This window comes from Nerophis ophidion, linkage group LG02 (assembly GCF_033978795.1).
Source record: "Nerophis ophidion isolate RoL-2023_Sa linkage group LG02, RoL_Noph_v1.0, whole genome shotgun sequence".
Lineage (NCBI taxonomy): Eukaryota > Metazoa > Chordata > Actinopteri > Syngnathiformes > Syngnathidae > Nerophis > Nerophis ophidion.
In genome coordinates, this window is record NC_084612.1 from 6,405,516 (window position 1) to 6,413,195 (window position 7,680).

The 7,680-nt window shown below is 37.3% G+C and overlaps 1 protein-coding gene across 1 annotated transcript in view; it reads right to left on the reverse strand.

Annotated features, from left to right (window-relative positions):
* LOC133536349 (granule associated Rac and RHOG effector protein 1-like) overlaps positions 1-5,221 on the reverse strand; it is a 72,530-nt gene extending 67,309 nt beyond the window's left edge. The window contains exon 1 of the mRNA XM_061876804.1: positions 5,111-5,221. The gene's annotated coding sequence lies outside the window, so the exon portion shown is untranslated. The remainder of the gene's footprint in view (positions 1-5,110) is intronic.
* Positions 5,222-7,680: the final 2,459 nt, after the last annotated feature.

The following is a 7,680-nucleotide window of genomic DNA, read 5'->3' on the forward strand; positions in this document are numbered from 1 at the left end:
TGATCACTATTTGGCAGGAAGTCCGTCGCTGAATCCCCACTCTCCGAGGCCGGTTTCATCGAAACTCGCAAAAGATGACATGTTGGGAGTATAGACGGCATTTATCATATCATTATGACAACGTTTTTATAAAAGCTAATTACTCTTTTCTTTTTCCTGTTATTCTAATGTTCAACCTAAATCAACAATGCACATATGAGTTTAAGTAAAAAAAAAAAAAAAAAAAAAAAAGTATCTATGTCTCACCTGGTGTTTAGTTCACCGCATGTCACTGTTTAATAGTGTGCACTGACTACTCGTTTTGATCACTATTTGGCAGGAAGTCGCCGCGGAATCCCCACTTGCCGAGGCTGGTTTCATCGATACTCGCCAAAAATTACATGTTGGGAGCACCTTGTCGCAGCAATCATTTGTACAAGTGATGTGTTTGGCGTGTCGTTGCAGCTAAACAAGGAGTCCTCCACGAGAAACATAACATGGGAGATATTATCTCTCTCTCCCCCCCCCAAAGCTAAATATCCATGGAAGCCGGGTGGTCTAAAAAATAGCTCTTGCTCTCTGCTAATGTGCAACCTAAATCAACCACGATAGAGCTCCACATCTGAATTTAAGTAAAAAAAACAACAACAAAAAATCCTCTAGATATATCTATGCTTCATCTGGTGTTTAGTTCACACCACATCACTGTTTTAAGCGCTATATTCTGCACTGACTGCTCGTTTTGATCACTATTTGGCAGCAAGTTGTCGCGGAATCCCCACTCTCAAGAGGCCAATTTCATCGACACTACTCGCCAATGATGACATGTTGGGAGCATAGGTGCCATTTATCATATCATATCATTATGATAACGTTTTTATGAATGCTAATTACTCCATTTCCTTTTCCTGTTATACTAATGTGCAACCTAAATCAACAATCCACATATGAATTTAAGTAAAAAATTAGTGTGCACTGACTACTCGTTTTGATCGCTATTTGGCAGGAAGTCGCAGCGGAATCCCCACTCGCCGAGGCTGGTTTCATCGATACTCGCCGAAGATGACATGTTAGGAGCACCTTGTCGCAGCAATCATTTGTACAAGTGACGTGTTTGACGTGTCGTTGCAGCTAAACAAGGAGTCGTCCACAAGAAATGTAACATAGGTTATATTATCCCCCCCAAAAGCTAAATATCCGTTGAAGCCGGGTAGTCTAAAAAATAGCTCTCTCTCTGTTATTGTGCAACCTAAATCAACCATGATAGAGCTGCACATATGAATTTAAGTAAAAAACAAAACAAAACTCCTATAGAAACATCTATGCCTCACCTGGTGTTTAGTTCACAACAAATCCCTGTTTTAAGCGCTATAGTGTGCACAGAGTGCTCGTTTTGATCACTATTTGGCAGGAAGTCGTCGCGGAATCCCCACTCTCAGAGACCAATTCCATCAATACTACTCGCCAATGATGATATGTTGGGAGCATAGGGGCCATTTATCATATCATAATATTATTATGATAACATTTTTATTAAGGGTAATTACTCCCTTTTTTCCTGTTATTGTAATGTACAACCTAAATCAACCATGATTAGAGCTGCACATATGAATGTAAGTAAAAAAAAAAAAAAAAAGGAAAATAATCCTCTAGAAGTATCTATGCCTCACCTGGTGTTTAGTTCACAGCATGTCACTGTTTAAAGCACTATATAGTGTGCACTGACTACTGGTTTTGATCACTATTTGGCAGGAAGTCATCGTGGAATCCCCACTCTCAGAGGCCGATTTCATCGATACTACTCACCAATGACATGTAGGGAGCATAGGCGCCATTTATCATATCATAATATCATTATGATAACGTTTTTATTAAGCTAATTACTCCTTTCTCTTTCCTGTTATTATAATATGCAACCTAAATCAACTATGATTAGAGCTGCACGTACTAATTTAAGTTATAAAAAAAAAAACTCTTAATAAAAGTATCTATGCCTCACCCGGTGTTTAGTTCACCGTACATCACTGTTTAAAGCGCCATAGTGTGCACTGACTACTCATTTTGATCACTATTTGGCAGGAAGTCGCTGCGGAATCCCAACTCGCCGAGGCCGGTTTCATCGATACTCGCCAAAGATGACATGTTGGGAGTATAGGCGCCATTTTTCATATCATTATGATGACGTTTTTATGAAAGCTAATTACTCCCTTCTTTTTCCTGGTATACTAATGTGCAACCTAAATCAACAATACACATATGAATTTAAGTTAAAAAATAAAAAAGTATGCCTCACCTGGGTGTGCACTGACTACTCGTTTTGATCACTATTTAGCAGGAAGTCGCCGCGGAATCCCCACTTGCCGAGGCTGGTTTCATCGATACTCGCCAAAGATGACATGTTGGGAGCACCTTGTCGCAGCAATCATTTGTACAAGAGTGACGTGTTTGGCGTGTCGTTGCAACTAAACAAGGAGTCTTCCACAGGAAACATAACATAGGAGATATTATTTCCCCCACCCCAAAAGCTAAATATCCGTGGAAGCCGGGTGGTCTAAAAAATAGCTCTCGCTCTCTGCTAATGTGCAACCTAAATCAACCATGATAGAGCTCCACATCTGAATTTAAGTAAACTAAAAAAATCCTCTAGAAATATTTATGCTTCACCTGGTGTTTAGTTCACAGCACATCAGTGCGCTATAGTGTGCACTGACTGCTCTTTTTGATCAGTATTTGGCAGGAAGTCGTCGCGGAATCCCCACTCTCAAGAGGCCAATTTCATCGATACTACTCGCCAATGATGACATGTTGGGAGCATTGGTGCCATTTCTCATATCATTATGATAACGTTTTTAGAAAGCTAATTACTCCCTTCTTTTTCTTGTTATACCAATGTGCAACCTAAATCAATGCACATATGAATTTAAGTTAAAAAAAAAAAGTACGCCTCACCTGGGTGTGCACTGACTACTCGTTTTGATCACTATTTAGCAGGAATTTTCCGCGGAATCCCCACTCGCCGAGGCTGGTTTCATCGATACTCGCCAAAGATGACATGTTGGGAGCACCTTGTCGCAGCAATCATTTGTACAAGTGACGTGTTTGGCGTGTCGTTGCAGCTAAACAAGGAGACCTCCACGGAAAACATAACATAGGAGATATTATTCCCCCCCCCGAAAGCTAAATATCCGTGGAAGCCCGGTGGTCTAAAAAATAGCTCTCGCTCTCTGCTAATGTGCAACCTAAATCAACCATGATAGAGCTCCACATCTGAATTTAAGTAAACTAAAAAAATCCTCTAGAAATATCTATGCTTCACCTGGTGTTTAGTTCACAGCACATCACTGCGCTATAGTGTGCACTGACTGCTCTTTTTGATCAGTATTTGGCAGGAAGTCGTCGCGGAATCCCCACTCTCAAGAGGCCAATTTCATCGATACTACTCGCCAATGATGACATGTTGGGAGCATTGGTGCCATTTCTCATATCATTATGATAACGTTTTTAGAAAGCTAATTACTCCCTTCTTTTTCTTGTTATACCAATGTGCAACCTAAATCAATGCACATATGAATTTAAGTTAAAAAAAAAAAGTATGCCTCACCTGGGTGTGCACTGACTACTCATTTTAATCACTATTTAGCAGGAAGTCGCCACGGAATCCCCACTTGCCGAGGCTGGTTTCATCGATACTCGCCAAAGATGACATGTTGGGAGCACCTTGTCGCAGCAATCATTTGTACAAGTGACGTGTTTGGCGTGTCGTTGCAGCTAAACAAGGAGTCCTCCACGGGAAACATAACATAGGAGATATTATTTCCCCCCCCCCCAAAAGCTAAATATCCGTGGAAGCCCGGTGGTCTAAAAAATAGCTCTCGCTCTCTGCTAATGTGCAACCTAAATCAACCATGATAGAGCTCCACATCTGAATTTAAGTAAACTAAAAAAATCCTCTAGCAATATCTATGCTTCACCTGGTGTTTAGTTCACAGCACATCACTGCGCTATAGTGTGCACTGACTGCTCTTTTTGATCAGTATTTGGCAGGAAGTCGTCGCGGAATCCCCACTCTCAAGAGGCCAATTTCATCGATACTACTCGCCAATGATGACATGTTGGGAGCATTGGTGCCATTTCTCATATCATTATGATAACGTTTTTAGAGAGCTAACGACTCCCTTCTTTTTCTTGTTATACCAATGTGCAACCTAAATCAACGCATATATGAATTTAAGTTAAAAAAATAAGTATGCCTCACCTGGGTGTGCACTGACTACTCGTTTTGATCACTATTTAGCAGGAATTTGCCGCGGAATCCCCACTCGCCGAGGCTGGTTTCATCGATACTCGCCAAAGATGACATGTTGGGAGCACCTTGTCGCAGCAATCATTTGTACAAGTGACGTGTTTGGCGTGTCGTTGCAGCTAAACAAGGAGTCCTCCAAGACAAACATAACATAGGAGATATTATTTCCCCCCCAGAAGCTAAATATCCGTGGAAGCCGGGTGGTCTAAAAAAATAGCTTTCGCTCAGATACGAACATACATAATACAGACAGGGTGCAATCTCAACTTGACTTGTACTCTTTGTAAGGGGCAACAGGGTCTATTATCGGACAGACCTGTAGCTGCAGAATTGCACAACAAAGCATGGCATTTTTTTTTTTATTAATTACACACTCCTAACCTCCTCCGCCATGCATTCGTTGTCAAGGCAATGGTGATCAGCTAAAGCAGGCTTTGGTGTCTTCCGTAACAGAAACAACACAGGAGTCGCTCCACCCTCTTTGTAGCCAAGGTGGTGGCTTCATCAGGAGATGAAATGGGAGTTTATTTCTGCAACAGTCGTGTCCTGAAGACATCAAAAGTGTCCATTTGGAGGATTAATAGCGGACGTGACTAAGAGTGCGTCCGATAATAGGCGCACTGTTGTTTCATCTCGGTAGCTTGTTAGCATTAGCTCCCTTGCTAGCGTTCGCTGCGACACGACTAAAAAAAGCCATAAAATGCACCGAGCAAATGGCTTTTCGTTGAACACGCAACAAGGCAGAGAGACGACAAAAGTCAGCCGGTCGCAGGCAAAGGTGTAAAGAGAGAAGAACCGAAACGTTTGTGAAATAGCCGCGTCGCTCACCAGCTCGGCGTCCACCCTCTTGACAGCGCAGCTCCCCGCCTGACTGCCGGCCGTGTGACGAGCGGGCCGAGACTGTCTCAATAAGAGCACACACTTCCGGTTGGAGGCTTTCCAAAACAAGAGCCCGGACAGCGCACGACGACATGTGACGCGGCGGAAACAAAGATAATTACGTGGAACTAAATGTTTGTTCGTGCGTTACAGCAAAACGACAAAAGTAAAGTGACCCAATACAAAGAAAAAACAATGCTCTTTGATAACCAAGAGCTGCGCGTAACAAAGACTAAGATTTTGTCGCCCTCCAGTGTTTACAAATGGCAATTGCATCCTTTTCATATTGTATTCACCCAATGTCGTCACTAGGGGGCAATACATAACAGCTTCACATCACAATTATTAGATACTGTGTTTAACTATCCAGCCATGTACTACCACTTTTCCCAATAACAGAAAATATTTACAAAATTAGTCAGGTCCATTTATTAAAATGAATGATACATTAAATTAATATAATATACTGTGATGAGATGGCGACTTGTCCAGGGTGTATGCCGCCTTCCGCCCGATTGTAGCTGAGATAGGCGCCAGCGCCCCCCGTGACCCCAAAAGGGAATAAGCGGTAGAAAAATGGATGGATATATATATATATATATATACACATACACATACACACACACACACACACACACACACATGTTTAATTTTTCAAAGGGGTATTGCATTTTAGCTGATAATTTTAATGTATTTGAGCAGGTTTTATTTAATATGAAAATGATATTGTGTATATAATAATTTTACATGTACTGTTTATACAGACATAATAATGTATATAGATATTTAAAATAAATTAATGGAAGTAATACAACATAATTTGTTTTATTGATTTCTTGGAAAATAAAAATAAAAATTAAAAAATTAACAATGGGGGAAAAAAATGTTTTTTTGAAATATTAATTTTATCTTACTTTTTTATGCAAATATATTCTCTAAAGTGTAAATACAACTATAAGTCATTTATTGAATTCAGTTTTTCAAGGAGTATTGCATTTTAGATGATAATTGTTATGTATTAGAGCAGGTTTTATTTAATAATATGTAATGATATTGTATACAATACTATTACATGTACTGTATATACAATTCTATTAATGTATTTAGATATCTAAAATAAATTAATGGAAGTAATATGACATCATTTTAAAAAATTTGTTCTTGGAAAATAAAAAAATAAAAAAATTAATTAGTTATTTGAAATATAAATTTTATTTGTTACTTCTTACTTTATTATGCAAATATATTATTTTAGATTGTAAATACAATTATAAGTAATTTTTTTATTCAGGTTTTTAAAGGGGTATTGCATTTTAGATGATTATTTTTATGTATTAGAGCAGGTTTTATTTAATAATATTGTAAATAAAAATATTACATTTACTGTTTATACAAACTAATTAATTTATATAGATATTTAAAATAATTTAATGGAAGTTATACGACATCATTTAAAAAAGCCGAATTTTTGGAAAAGAAAAAAGATAATAATGTACTATGGGAACGAATTCATTAGTTACACTATTATGCAAATTAATTACTTTAAAATGTAAATACAACTATAAGTAATATTTTGAATTCAGTGTTTTAAAGGGGTATTGCATTTTAGATGATCATTAACTCTGTATTACAGCGAGTATATAAACTTAATGTACAAAATTATGTTAATTTGCATATATTTTTAAAAGTAATTAAAATGGAATCATTTTTAAATTTGGTGACTTGGAAAATTTGGATAATAATCTAAAAAATTGATAATAAAGTACTTTTTTAAATTAAATATTTAAAATAGTTGTTTTATTAAAATGTTTTAATCATTATTATTAGTATTTTTCTCCTCCTGTACCAAATATTGCTTGGAGGTCCCATGAGTCCCAGATGTGATTATGTAGGGCAGGGGTCACCAACGCAGTGCCCGCGGGCACCAGGTAGCCCGTAAGGACCAGATGAGTAGCCCGCTGGCCTGTTCTAAAAATAGCTCAAATAGCAGCACTTACCAGTGAGCTGCCTCTGTTTTTAAAATTGTATTTATTTACTAGCAAGCTGGTCTCGCTTTGCTCAACATTTTTAATTCTAAGAGAGACTGAACTCAAATAGAATTTGAAAATCCCAGAACATTTTTTAAATACTTGGTCTTCACTTGTTTGAATAAATTAATTTATTAATTTACTTTGCTTCTTATAACTTTCAGAAAGACAATTTTAGAGAAAAAATACAACCTTAAAAATGATTTTAGGATTTTTAAACACACATACCTTTTTACCTTTTAAAATCCTTCCTCTTCTTTTCTGACAATTTATATCAATGTTCAAGTAAAAAAAATGTTTATTCTAAAGAATAATAAATACATTCTAATTTAATTCTTCATTTTAGCTTCTGTTTTTTCGACGAAGAATATTTGGGAAATATTTCTTCAAATTTATTATGATTAAAATAAAAAAAAATATTCTGGCAAATCTAGAAAATCTGTAGAATCAAATTTCAATCTTATTTCAAAGTCTTTCGAATTTATTTTAAAT